This window comes from Enhydra lutris, unplaced genomic scaffold (assembly GCF_002288905.1).
Source record: "Enhydra lutris kenyoni isolate GAN:26980312 unplaced genomic scaffold, ASM228890v2 scaffoldscaffold33, whole genome shotgun sequence".
In the NCBI taxonomy this organism is placed as follows: Eukaryota; Metazoa; Chordata; class Mammalia; order Carnivora; family Mustelidae; genus Enhydra; species Enhydra lutris.
In genome coordinates this window covers 4,973,886-4,989,416 of record NW_019154117.1, presented here as the reverse complement: position 1 = coordinate 4,989,416, position 15,531 = coordinate 4,973,886, and positions in this window count along the sequence as shown.

The window sequence follows — 15,531 nt, the reverse complement described above, 5'->3', positions numbered from 1 at the left end:
TGTTCCTTGGTACACCAGCCTGTCCACTGTCTTGTTTTCTAGACTTTATAAAACAACACCCAGTGTAATGTCCCGATGGACAAAGTTCCTGGGAATATCCGCAGCTACCTTCCTAGTTCTTACCTTCACGGCCGCTGTTTATGTGGCATACTCTTAGTTCTGTGCCAATAAAAATGCTGAAAAAAAATATTTTCTTCGAAAGAGTGTATTGGAAACTTTCCATCTTTCATACTCTATAGCTTCTTTTAGGACGATACCAAGAAAAGAGTCAAAATTGCGTTGTACAAATTGAAGACCTGAGGGAGGGAGAATGAGAGAGAAGGAGTGGTCCCCAAGACGGCTCTGAGGAAACAAAGGGACTTTCCTCTCAGAGAGGACACTTCTCAGATCAGTAAACATGGATACGCAAGCCAATGCCTATAAATCTGGATGTGTCCCGTCTTCACATTCTGAAAAGGAAGTGAGATGTCTAGCATGAAGTCAAGGAAAGGATTAAGGCCTGGTCTTGGGTTGGGGGGGGCATAAAAAATTTATAGTAAAAGACAAACATGAAAACGTTTGTCATTCAAAGAAGTATAGGACTCTTAATTGCTGAGTCAGCAAGCTCACTTTAAAGAGACTTGTGATCATTTCTCCGAATCAGACACTCAAAAGATGATAACAACTATTCCTAAGAATACAGTTGGATTCTAGATGTTTTCAAAGAAAGACTGAGTATCTCTATAGAAAAGATAATGACATGATACTTGTGCCAGCTGCTGGAATCAAAGTGATAAAAATAAGTGCTGGGCAGCAGAATATCTAACCTTTCTGACAAGTCTTCCTGGCTGACTCTGGTGGCCATGGTTCTGGCTGGAATTCTGTGACATTGGAGGGGTGGGGGCCCATATTACAGGAAAAGAAGCCTGAAAATGAACTGTAAGCTTTCATTAAAGTTTTACTCCAGTCCTTTTTACAAGCATGCAACTCTCTGTTGCAAGGGGGCCAAATATATTTTTATCTAAATATTTTAGAAAACACATAAATTATTACTCTTTTAAAAGTTAGAATTCAAAATTAACTTTTGCACTGTTGCTGTTGCTGGCCAAATTCGTGAAGACAGATACATTCTATTTTTATAATTTTTCCCTGCTCCACGTCCCCAGAGTTTCAAGGAAATTAATATAATAAGCCAAATTATCCTTATTATAATTATTTCCAGAATTATTTACATTTTAAAAGAAATTAAAGTTTGAAGAAATTTTGAATAGTTGTTAGTGGTCGGGTTTTATCAGTGATAGTTGTGACAATCCCTATTTATTGAGCACGTACTCCATGCTGGACGCTGGGATTACATATATTCTCTCATTTAATGTGATGGGCTTGTGATGAGATACACCAAGCAATACTTTTTATTGTAATTCTTGCTGATTATTTACTTACATCTTTCCCTCAACAGAAAAACACAAAATGGCCATTTAAAAGTAATGTTTATAAGACTTTGACATAATTTTGAATAGAGAGTAAGTGGCCAAATTGGTTGAAATGTACACTTCTTATTAATTATCGTGAAGCTCATATTTTGGCTCCATTTTCCACTGATTTATGAATGTATTGCACATTCTGTAGTATAGAAATGTGGAATTGGATTGTCTGGAAGTTCAGAATATCCATCTCCATCCCAAGAAACCGATACACACAGATTCCTGACCTCCACACCAGTGTGGCCTCCTTGGATCTCTTGCAGAAAAGGAGAGTCAAAGCTGGGGAGACGGGCAGCAGTCTGTTGTGTGGAGTGAAATCACATCCAGGCCTCAGGATTCAGTCCCTCATCAGAGCCTTTCAGGCTAGATGGCAAACCAGGGGATGATGGGGCAGGGGAGGGGAGGTTAGAAATGGTAACACCCTCTTCACTGCAAAAGGGACACCTAATATAAGGCTAGGTCTAAGACAATAGGCAGCAGCGTCTGAGTTGAAGGGGAGGTAAAAACAAGTAAATGTCTAATCTTGCATAATCTCCTTCCTGGAGATTCCAGCCAAAGAATCGCACACTCTCAAATTCAGTGCTTTGCAATCACTGGGATGACTACAATGGTGGTGAAATTGAGTTAGGACGGTGCTCCAAGTACCTACATTTTGAGAGAGGAAAATTCTCAAGATAAAGAAGTAAATGGGTTTATCAGAAGGCTTTGGCAAGTTTCAACATATTAATCTGATTTTTGTTCATGTATTCCCCTCTACCTCTGCTCTCCTTTGTAACCTAAGAGTTGATATCCCTTCCCCCGCCTGGCAAAGCTGAGACATTGAAAGTATCTGAAATTCCACTCATATTTTTCACAGTTCCATTACAAACATCTCAATGGGTCTCAGTTCCTCATTGGACAACTTCTACAGGCCAGGCATTCACAAGGCATTGCGGAGTCAAAGATACTAAATGTGGCTGCTGTCATTATGGAGCTTACTGTCTAACTGAAAACATGATACATATATTCAAGAAAAGTAATAATTCAAGTGCTAGAGAATATGAGAGTTTAAGGAATTATCTCAGGACAGTGAGAGGAGAGGACAGCAAATGTTATAATGTAGGACTCACCAATGAGGCCAGAGTCAGCTTGGACCTTGGAGAGTGGAGAAGATGCTTACCTCTGATGGTGTGCGTTTTTAGTCCATGCAGGCTTGTATAACAAAATATCACAGCGCAGGTGACTTATAAACGACAAATTTATTTCTGACCTTTCTAGGGACTGGGAAGTCCAAGTTCAAAGTGCCAGCATGGTTGTGTTCTGGTCAGGATCCTCCTTCTAGTTTGTAACTGGCACCTTCTCACTGTGCCCTCACATGGCAAAAGGGATAAAGGATCTCTGTGGGGTCTCTTTCATATGAACACTAATGACGTTCATGAGAGCTTTGCCCTCAGAGCCTAAGAACCTTCCAAAGGCCCCATCATCTTAATAGCATCATCTTTGGGGGTTAGGATTTCAGCATGTGGGTTTGAGGGGAGGGACACAAACATTCAGACTACACCATGTGGAGAGCAGTTCTTAAAAATTTTATTTACTTACTTATTTATATACACGATTAATGTAATGGTAGAAGAAAATCTGTGATCCCTTACATTTTACTGGGAATGTAAATTGGTGCAACCTCTGAAAAGGATAATTTGGCAATATCTGTCAAAATTATACATGACCCAGGAATTCAACTTACAGAAATTTACCCTACAGTTATGTTCTCATACATAAAAAAATGACGTATGTGTAAGGATTTTCATTACAGCTTTGTTTATAGTAGCAAAACACTGGAAATAACCCAAATGTCCATCAATAGGGAACTGGTTGAATGAATGGGGCGGCAGAATCCAAACAAGAGAATACTATATTCGATAGCCACATAAACAGATAAGGAACTTCTTTCAGTACTGATATGAAACAGATCTCTGAGATACATTTATTGCTAAAAAAAAAGAAGGTAGAGAAGATCACAATATGCTCACTTTGCATGTTATATTAATAATGTATACAACATTTATACTGTGGACACTTTGCTTGCTTTGTACTTCATACATATGCTATCTGTATATAATTAATTTATACATTAATTTATTATTAATATATTTATTTATTTATATAATTAATTTGTATATTATGTACACTGTGTATCCTTCCAGATAAAAATTTTGCATTTTTTGAAAAGAAAAAAATATAGGTACACATTTGCTTATTTATGCAAAAATGTATATCTGAAAGGTGCATAAGAAGCTTTTTTTTTTCATAAGAAGCTTTTTTGAAAAGATATTATTTATTTATTTGAGAGAGAGCACAAGTGGGAGTGGCATATTGGGTTTCTAGGGGGAGACTTACTGGTAGGACCTTTTGACTTTTTTCTTTTTTTTTAATATTTTATTTATTTATTTGACACACAGAGAGAGATTACAAGTAGGCAGAGAGGTAAGTGGAGAGAGAGAAGGAAACAGGCTCCCTGCCGGGCAGAGAGCCCAATGCGGGATTCGATCCCAGGACCCTGAGATCATGACCTGAGCCGAAGGCAGAGGCTTAACCCACTGAGCCACCCCAGGCGCCCCACCTTTTGACTTTTGAATCCTCTGAACATATTACCTATTCCAGATAAATTATAATTTTTAAAGTCTGAGCTCAATTATTTGCCTTCCAGGAACTGGAAATGATAACTCATTAATGTGTAAGACCAAATATAACAGAGGTGAGGGAGTTTAAATAACTAAATTCAACCACTTCTGGATTTTTAATCTAGACTTGAACTCAACTGGACTGAATTATTTTCTTTCATTTACTTCTTCCCTATTTTCCACTGGTTTCATTCCCAGTATAGCTCTGAGTATGGAGAAGCATGATCAGTTTATTTACGGACTCTGATTTATGCAGTGTGGATCTGGATCCACATGGTGATAAACGATACTATTATTAAAAATGAATAAACCAAATCAACCCCTTGTTTATGGTGCCATAGACATGAAATATGCTGCCATAGACATGAAATATGCTTCTATAGATATGAAATAATGAAAACATATAGATCTTGGGGAAACTTGCAAGAATGATCCTAACATATGTACCCAGTCTGAGAACTGAGTTCTAACCCAAGTGAAGTTTTTGCAAAACTGCAAGGTGAAAGTTTTGGCCAGCATTTGGGGGGTTATTGGTGACTATCAAAATCCCCCAAAGTTGGGCTTCCCCTTTCAATATCTTAGCTTCTCCATGGGAAGATTTGGCTATCCACCCAAAGATCAAACAGCCGGTCTTTGACAAGACACAGAAGCTGTTTTCACCTTAATGCTCTGCAGTTGTGAAAAATGAAAACAAAACAAAACAAAAAAAACAAGATCACAGAGAAGTTACTCAATAGACAACAAAATTTACATAAGTGAAACTGATTAGAAGAACTTTTTTTGCTCTGAGAGTTAAAATGCCACATCAAGCCTGAATAATGAAAAAACTGGTATCAGCAACAACACATGACTGACAGTAGCCTCTCTCTATCAACCAGTTTTCTTAGCAAGGTTGAAATAAGTTATAAATGCTAACATATAAAAAAGCAAACAAAATGGTCTCTTTCTAGGACACTGAAGAAGCTGGGGGACTTTAAAACTGGACTAAAATGATTCAGGCATCTAGGAGAAAACTGAAAAACAGGGACAAAACCAACAAACTCGTGTTTGTACCCACCACTGCTCTAAAAGTTGCCTCATCCCAGTGACTATGGAAGTTTAAAAAAAAAAAATCTAGCTGTACTGAGAAATGTACGTGTATTTGGGAAGAGTGAGAGGTTGCTTTAGAGACCTGGAGTCAGAGTCAAGTTCCAGGCTTATTAACTCCATGACTTTGGGTATGTAATTTAACCTCAGTGAGCCCGTTTCCTTGGGTCAAATGGAGTGAGGTCTAAATGAGACTATCTCCAATGTGCTTAGTAGAAGGCATGGTGAAATCTGTGTGTGTGTTGATAGTATCAATGCTAAGAAATGATTTATTGAATTATTTCAAGGTCCAAGAGCTATAAATCTAACCAGACTGGTTTTGTTATGGATGACTTTAAAACCATTTTTTTTATGATATAATGGTTAAGCTTTATTTAAACTATTTAATACGTTATTCTGAAATTTAAAACTTAATATATATATTTTTTATTATAAATTTTTTAAAATAAACATATAATGTATTTTTAGCCCCAGGGGTACAGGTCTGTGAATCGCCAGGTTTACACACTTCACAGCACTCACCATAGCACACCCCCCACCCCAATGTCCATAACCCCACCATCCTCTCCCGACCCCCTCCCCCCAGCAACCCTCAGTTTGTTCTGCGAGATTAAGAGTCTCTTACGTAAAACCATTTTTTTTTTAAATCGAAATTAATTTTCGAGGGCGCCTGGTGGCTCGGTCGATTACATGCCTTCAGCTCAGGTGGTGATCTCAGGGTCCTGGGATTGAGCCCCACATAGGGCTCCCTGCCCAGCAGGGAGTATGCTTCTCCATCTCCCTCTGCCTTTACCCCCACTCGTGCATTCTCTCTCTCTCTCAAATAAATAAAATATTTAAAAATTAATAAAATTAATTTTGTATTTATTATTAAAATTGTATTTTTTAATTAAAAAATCGTAAGTTGAAATGTTTAATTTTTCCTTCCACAAAGTAAAATAACTGAATTAAAGTTGTGCTGGGCTGAAGGTCTAAGTTGATCATCTTAATAATTTTGGAATTTTTCATTATGTTAAAATTAAGTAGAATTTCTTTTCTTTTTCAATTTGCACATTTAAAATTCTGGCATTGATCCCTTTTTGATTCACCTGGGCCTCTCAAGTCAGTAAATGCTGAGCTACCACAAAACAGGAATTACTTAAATAAGATAGCGTAACTTATTTAGGGACAATTTAGAAAATGTTTATTTTTGGATAGCTATGCTTTGTTTTTAAGGAAAGGTGCTTCACATCTTGGTAATTTCAGAACAGACTGTTCTCTAGTGGAGAGCATTCCTCTTTTTACACCTCAAGTCAAAAATTTCTGTCTATTCTTAAGTCAGATTGAAAACAAAAGATAGCAAAACAATGACCCTGCTTGGTTTCTCACTAAACAGAACTGACCCCATAAGTGAGAACTTGTCCTCTTTGTTTAAACAAACGTTCATTCAATGTATACCGTATCTCCTAGACTCTATGTAGAATACAGAGATGAACCCAGGTCTAAGGTACCCTTGAAAACACAAGGACTGAAACATACTATCATAAATTATGGGCACAGCTTCTCCTCCCAAAACAAAAGACAAAAATAACAGTGTTTGAAAAGCCACTGCGGCACCAGAAAGTAATTAAAGCAGTCTGAACTCAACCATTATACTCTCTACCACTGAAGTCATATTTTATCAAGGCTTTGCACACATACACACACACACACAAACACACACACACACACACACAAAGGCTTTGCAAAGTTCTTTAATGTATTTTGGTGCCTCGTTGGTCCTAACCCGAATGTAGTATTTTTGTGGTTTCATCTGTTCTAGTGCCATATCAGAGCACTAGAATATATGAAAGAGATTTAATAAATAGTATTAAGATTTTTAAAAAATATTTACTGCATCTTGGGCAATCTTCTCCATGCTTTGTGTGTATCGATCCAATCAGTCTTCCTAAAAATCTCTGTGAGGTATGTACTGATACCACCTCTTCCCATGTTTATCTATCCTTGGACTCTTCTGTTACATTGATCAACTCGTGTGCTTTGTCCTTGGGGGTTTTTTGTCTAGAAAATGTTGTTAAATTAGTATTGAAGGGTTTGAAATCTTACTCTTGGCATCAGGACAACACTTGAAGTTGTGATTTTTTTCACCTGTAGCCCTCGCCGTGCTGTGGCAGGCACCAAGGCTCCCATCCTGGGGGAATTTCCGCAATGAAAAGATACTGCATCTCTTTCTCCTACTGTTTTCCCTTCCCACTTTCACCCCAAATCTTTATTCAGTCTCTTCCTCTCTGAATGTGTTTGTCTCTTTATAAGTATGAAAGCATACTCACCACTTACTTTTTTATTGGATATCTTCTCCTCGTGCATTATTTTAAAAGCAGATGAATATAGGATTTAATATATTTTTTAAAAACAAGGAAATTAAGTTATACTTATCTATGTATGCTTAAATGAATTTTTTCTACTATAAATCCAGTGCACTCTAATTTTAGGAAAATATTTTGGTCTTTCACCCTGAAAAAATAGATATTTGAATTCTACAAGGAAGTGATTTTATTCCAATTTAGCAACCACTATAAAGTGATATATCCTTTCTATTTTAACTTAAACATCTATAATAAAAAATAAATATTGCATGTAACTGCATTCCTAGAATGTTTGCTCACAGCCACAATATTGTAAGAGCAAATAAACTTTATCTCATATTCTCACATCTGGAGTTGAGTAGAGTCATGTAACAATATGCAAAGCAAATTCCCTGCTGGGATGTCTGCTGGCCTCATGGGACAATACTTGACTAAAACAAAGACAGTGGGTATTATCTATCATTTCCCCATTTCTGTTAATGATTTTTGCGTTCCCGGTTACCAGAGCCAAAATATCAGGACCACATTTACTCCTCTCTTTTCCCCATAACTGAGCTTCAATATTGATCTAATCCCCTTTCACAGATCTCTTGTTCCAACTACTTCTTTTGTGAACTCTCTGATACCATACACTTTGGGCCTTTACATCAGAATGTTCATATTTGTTCAAGCAATAGGAAGACCATTATCTTAAATAGCAAGAAATATACAGGTAGAATGGCTCTGTCTCTGTTTCTCTATAATTCTCTTGGCCCCACTCTACTGGGTGGTTGACTCTATGCCCAAGCTTTTATCATGACAGCTGTGGTAGTTCCACACTCTGGTCACATGCCCATCCCAAAACCAGTTGTTGGCAAAGATTTACTCAGGAGTCAGGGATGAAATCATCTTTCTCTGTGTCACAGGAGGATAGATACCTTAACTAAGTCAGGGCCTTGCCACCATGGAAGGTGGGGGTTTGAATGTTGACAGACAACCAACAGTGTCTCCACCAGACCCTAACTACTTCAGTGTGAATAATAACAGCTTCCTCCTGATCATGCTCCCTGCCTTCTGTTTTTAGCCCCCATTTTCTCAACATTTATAATAAAGCCACTATAATTCTCCTTCAACATATTTCTGTCATCATAGCACTTTCTTAATACTCTGGTGGCTCCTCACTGAGTGTAGGATAAACTCTGAACACCTTGGCCTCCCCATTTAAGACCCCCACAATGAGCTTCCAGCCTACTCTTTATCCTTCCTTCTCCCTACTCCCTTATAACAGGGGTGGGCATTTTTAAATTTTCTATAAAGGGCCAGAGAGTAAATATTTTGAGCTTTGTGGGCCCCATGATCTCTGTTGTAACTACTCAACTCTGCCATTATAGTGTAAAGGCAGCCTTACATAATATGTAAACAAAGGAGTGTGGCTATGTTTTGATAAAATTTTATTTACAAAAACAGAGAGTAGACCAGATTTAGTCCCCAGACCACACTTTGACAAACTCTGCCTTTTAAGAAACCCCTCACTCCACTGGCCCTTAAACTGCCATAAGCAAAACCCCATTAGAGCCATAAAGAGGAAAAAGAGGATGTGGTTTGAGGCATTGCCACACTCGTGGGCTATCTGGCAGGCTCTGGGCTTCACATCTGATACATCATCAAAATTTACTGTAGCAGCAAGATTTTTTGTAAATGGGGGCTCCTGGGTGGCCCCGTGGGTTGGGCCTCTACTTTTGGCTCATGTCATGATCTCAGGGTCCTAGGATGGAGCCCCGCATCGGGCTCTCTGCTAGGCAGGGAGCCTGCTTCCCCTTCTCTCTCTACCTGCCTCTCTGCTTACTTGTGATCTCTCTCTCTGTCAAATAAATAAATAAAATCTTTTAAAAAAACTTTTTGTAAATATATTAATTCAATTATCATACTAATTCAAAGATCAAAAGATGTGGTAGGGTTCTATTTCAAATCTTTTCCAAGCTGTGGTACCTGAATTGCTATACTAAGACAAATAAATGGGTTCATTTCTCTACCATGCAGATAATACCTGGGCAAATCATCAGTTCAACTCTTCTCCCTATCCTCACTGGGAGTTACACACTCTAACTCATGCAATCTTTTTTTTTTCCTCCATAGTGCTATTACTTTTTAAAAATTGTGGTAAAATATACATAACATAAAATTTACCATCTTAACCATTTTTAAGTGTACAGATATATTCATGTTGTGCAATCATGACTACCATCTCCATAGCTCTTTTCATCTTAAAAATTGACACTTTATACCCAGGGAATAATAACACCCTATTCCCCACCTCACCTTGCCCTTGGCAACCACTTATCTACTTTGTGTCTCTATGATTTTGATTACTCTAAAATATTTCTTTTATGTGGAATCACACAGTAATTGTCTTTTGGTGACTGACTTATTTAACTTAGCATAATGTCTGTAAGGTTCAACCAGGTTGTAACACATGTCAGAATTTCTTTTCTTTTTGAGGCTTAATACTATTCCATTCAATGCATATGCTGTATTTTGCTTATCCGTCCATCGGCACCTAAGGTTGCTTGCAAGTTTTAGCAATTTTAAATAATGCTGTCATGAACATGGACATACAAATATCTCTTTAGAGACTCTATCTTCAATTATTTTCTGCATATATATTCAAAAGTAGAATTGGTGGATGATATGGTAATCCCATTTTTAATTGTTTGAGGAATTGCCACATTTTTTTCCACAGTGGCTATATATTTTACATTCCCATTAACAATGTGCAAGGTTTCCAATTTCTACACATTCTCACCAACATGTTATTTTCCTGGTTTTTTGGCAGTAGCCATTCTAGGGTTTGAGATGGTATCTGGTATGGTTTTGATTTGCATTTCTCCTTTGATTAGTGATGCCGAGCATCTTTTCATGTGCCTATGTGCTATTTGTGTATATGGGAAAATGGGTATTAATTTTATTTTAAATGTTTGGGAGAAATCACCAGTGAAACCATCAGGTCCAGGACTTTTCTTTGTTGGGAGATTTTTTTTTTAAGATTTTATTTTTTTTATTTGAGAGAGAGCACATGAAGCAAGCAGAGTGGGAGAGAGAGAAAAAGAATCAGACTCCCCACTAAGCAGGGAGCCTGATGTGGGGCTGGATCCCAGGACCCTGGGATCATGACCCAAGCCAAAGGCAGACGCTTAACTGACTGAGCCACGCAGGTGCCCCTGTTGGAAAATTTTTGATTACTGTTTGAATCTCGTTACTAGTTATAGTTCTATTCAGATTTTCTATTTTTTTATGGCATAGTTTTGGTAGATTTTATTTCTAGGAATTTATCTATTTCATGGATGTTATCCAGTTTGTTGGCATATAGTTGTTCACAGTACTCCTTAATAATCCCTCTGTTTTTGTTGAGTTAGGAGTAATGTCTCCACTTTGATTTCTGATTTTGATAATTCAAATCTCTTTTTTTCTTAATTCATTTAGCCAGAGGTTTGTCAATTTTGTTGCTCTTTTCAAAGAAACAAATTTTGGTTCCATTTATTTTTTTTCTGTTGGTTTTCTACTCTCTATTTTGTTTATCTCTGCTGTAATCTTTATTATTTCCTTCCTTCTGCTAACTTTGCGTTTAATTTGCTCATCTTTTCTAGTTCCTTAAGTTATATATAGTTGGGCTGTTGATTGGAGATCTTTCTGGCTTTTTAATGTGTTTATAGCTATAAGTTTCCCCTTAAGACTGTTTTCACTGCACTCACAAATTTTGGTTTGTTGTAGTTTTTTTTTTTTTCATCCATTCCTAAGTATTTTCTAATTCCCTTTATGATTTCCTCTTTGAACCATTGGTTGTTTAAGAGGGTGTTGTTCAGTTTTTTGTTTTTTTTTTTTAAAGATTTTATTTATTTATTTGACAGAGAGAGATCACAAGTAGACAGAGAGGCAGGCAGAGAGAGAGAGAGAGGGAAGCAGGCTCCCTGCCGAGCAGAGAGCCCGATGCGGGACTCGATCCCAGGACCCTGAGATCATGACCTGAGCCGAAGGCAGCGGCTTAACCCACTGAGCCACCCAGGCGCCCCGTGTTGTTCAGTTTTTAGAAATTTGTGAATTTTCCAGTTTTATTTCTTATTGATTTCTAACTTCATCCATGGTGGTCAGAGAAGGTATTTGATGATATTTATTATACAATTATACCTATAGTATGACATTCATTTGAGAAGAATGTGTAATCTGCTGTTGTGGGGTACAGTGTCCTGTATATGTCTGACAGATCTAGTCGGTTTGTTGTGTTGTTCAAGTCCTCTATTTACCTACTGTTTATTCTATCCATTATTGAGAATGGGGTATCGACATGTCCAGCTATTATTATAAAAAGATTTCTCCCTTCAGTTCTGTCAGTTGTTGCTTCATATATTTTGATGGTCTGTAGTTAGGTTTGTAAATGTATTTATAAGTGTTATATCTTCTTGCAAATTAAATTTTTATTAAAATAAAATGTCCTTCTTTGCCTCACAAACTTTTTGGTTTTAAAGTTAGTTTTGTCTGATATTAGTATAGATGTCCCTACTTTCTTTGAGTTACTATTTGTGTGGAATAAATTTTCCAACCTTTTACTTTCCATCTTTGGACTTTTGGGGCTAAAGTGTCTTATAGACCGCATATAGTTGGATCATGTGTTTTTTACCCATCCTGTTGATCTTTGTTTTTTGATTGGAGAGCTTAATTGATTTAAATTTATTTATTTATTTTAAAGATTTTATTTATTTATTTAATTGACACAGAGAGAGACAGTGAGAGAGGTAACACAAGCAGAGGGAGTGGGAGAGGGAGAAGCAGTCTTCCTGCCAAGCAGGGAGTCCCATGCAGGGCTTGATCTCAGGACCTTGGGATCATGACCTGAGCCGAAGGCAGATGCTTAATGACTGAGCCACCCAGGGACCCCATAATCCACTTAAATTTAAAGTAATTATGGATAAGGCAGGACTTAGTTTTGTCATGTTTCTATTTCCTATAAGCCTTATAGCTGTTTTGTCCTTCATTTAGTGCATTACTGTCTTCTTTCATGTTTAGTTAATTTTTTTTGGTAGGGAGATGTTTAAATCCCTTTCTCTCTCTCACTTTTTTGTACATATATATTCTATAGCTATTTTCTTTGTGATTACCATGGGATTACATTTAACATTCTAAGTTTACAATGCTCTAATTTAGATTTATGCCACATTAACTTCAATAACATACAAAAATCCTGATCCTTTATGAGTTGTCCCCATCCATTTTGATTATTGAAGTCACAAAATTACACCTTTTATATAACATAAAGTAATAATTGTTTTTAGCACATTAATTTCTTAAATCATTTAGAAAACAAAAAGTGCATTACAAAATGTTGTTACTATAATTCTAGCTTTTATAATTACCTGTATATTTATCTTTACTGAGATTTTATTTCTTCATTTGGTTTCGAGTTACTGTCTATTGTTTTATTTTACCCTACAGGACTCCCTTGAGCATTTCTTGCAGAGCAAGTCTAGTGTTAATAACTATCAGCTCACTGCCTTCTGGCTTCCAAAGTTTCTGATGAGAAATCTGCTAGTTATTTTATTGAGGATCACTTGTATGTGATGAGTTGCTTCTCTCTGCTGCTTTCAAGTTTCTCTGTCTTTTAAAAGTTTGATTATAATGTGTCTTAGTGGAGTTCAGAACTTAAAGTTCATTGGGCTTCTTGGATGTTTATATTCATGTCTTTAATCAAATTTAGGATGTTTTCAGCCATCATTGCTTCATATATTCTCTGCACCTTTCTCTGTCTCTTCTCATTCTGGAACTCACATGATGCAGGTCCTGGCTCATTTGATGGGGTGCCACATGTCCCTTTGGCTCTGTTTACCTTTCTTCAATGTGTTTTCTTTCTGTTTCTCAGACTTGACAATTTCCACTGTCTCATTCTCAAGTTAACAGATTCTTTCTTCTGCCCATTCAAATCTGCCTTTGAATCCCTCTTGTGAATTTTTCATTTCAGGTATTGTACTTTTCAGCTCCATAATTTCTTTTTGGTTTCTTCTTAGGTTTTCTCTCTCTTTACCATCTTTCCATTTTGTTCATACATCATTTTCTTGACTTTCTCCATGTCATTCTTTAGTTATTTGAGCACATTTAAGAGTTTTGGAGTTCTTGTCTAGTAGATCTGCCATCAGGTCTTTTTCAGGGATAGCTTATGTTGATTTATTTTTTTCTTTGCACCATACTTTCCTGTTACCTTCTATGCCTTATTTGTTGTTATTGTTATAGAAAACAAGACATTTGAATCTATTATAATGTAACTGGAAATCAAATTCTCCAATTCCTCTGAGTTTGCTGCTTTGTTACGATTTTCACTTTGTTATTATTGTTATTGTTGTTTTTGTTGTAGGCTGTCTCTGTACCAAGAATCAAACTAAGATGTAAACTTAAGGTCTTCTCTAGTCTTTCCTGAACCTGTTCCTTTCCTTGGCCATATACAGTCACTTTTACATTTTTTCCAATATATGCCATTGTTTCAAATGTCGTCTTTAATGTCTGGCTTCCCAGAGGGAAGAAAGAGAAAAATGATGGGGATGGAGTAAGGAAAAGGGTACTGACCCTTTAAGACCCCTGGAAGTCACTTCAGCTGGAGGTGGAGGGGATTGCAGCAAGGAGAGGAGGTACAACAACAATGGCCACTGCCTCTTTGTCTGTACCTCTGTGATCTGATCCAGCCATCACTGATCAGAGCACAGATCCTCAGTATTGGGAGGACAGGGTCTTTTTCACCTTCCCTGGCTCCCACAGGCTGTGTGTGAGCTACTCCAGGAACATGTACATAGCTAGCTTCCTGCTGCAAGACTCGGGGTGGGGAATGGGCAGCTGCTATTGTGCTAGGAGCTGAAATGTATCAGAATTAACTGCAATTTACCATGCCTTCCCCTGCAAGTTGCAAAACTTCCATAGACTCCAGAGTTCCTGAATAGCTGTATCAGACAGATTCTGTCAATGTAATTATTGTCCAGATGGTGAGACAGACTCCTGGTGCTTTTCTACTCCATCGTCTTCCTCCCACCAGCTCATGCAGTCTTATCCAAGGATTTCACTGCCTCCATCTCCCTTGTGGGGGGGGGGGGGAACAAAAAACCAGAAGAAACAAAAGGTTATAATCTCAGGATTACACTGTTAGACCTATATGTATCAAACACTGGTGAAGAGACTGCTTTAGTGACCCACAATAATACATGCCAATGGTTAGAGTTTTTCCAATGGTTATAGGAATCACATACATGTCAGAAAAGACTAAAGTTTGGCTTGTTTATTTAGTTAGTTTGCACCTGTATCAACGAAGAGTATTATAAAACTCTATTAAAAAATAGGATGGGGCACCTGTGGGCTCAGTTGGTTAAGTGTCCAACTCTTGATTTCAGCTCAGGTCATGATCTCAGGATTGAGACCTGCATCAGGCTCTACTCCAGGCATGGAGTCTGCTTGAGATTTTCTCTCTCCCTCTCCCTCTGCCCCTTTCCTACCCCCCCTCCCCAAAAAAGAAAAGAAAATAGGATAGTAGAGTGAGTGAGAGCAGGGGCTCTAGAGTTAGGCTGTTTGGGCTTGAATTCTGGATTTACTGCTTCCTATTTATTTGACCTTGGATAAGTTACTTAACTTTGCTTCTTCATGTGTATAATGGAGGCAATGATAATATCTCACTTAAGAGAGCTGTTAAGATAATTATGAGTTAATATGTAGAAAGAAAAAACCTCAAGCACATTATAAATACTGAATATGAGTTGGTGGAAGAATATATATGTTCTGTCCCTAGGCATGTAAAATTTCTATAAACAAAAGGACAGAGTCAGTATCCACCTAGGTAGGCAGTGTGCTCTGTGTAGCCATTCAGGGATTCAGATGGTTAATGGCTCTATTATATTCAATATGTAGTTTCCAAAGTTCCCTTGGGGTGGGGGGTCTCCTTACAGCTTATTAAGCTAGAAAAGTATAGAGAAGCTT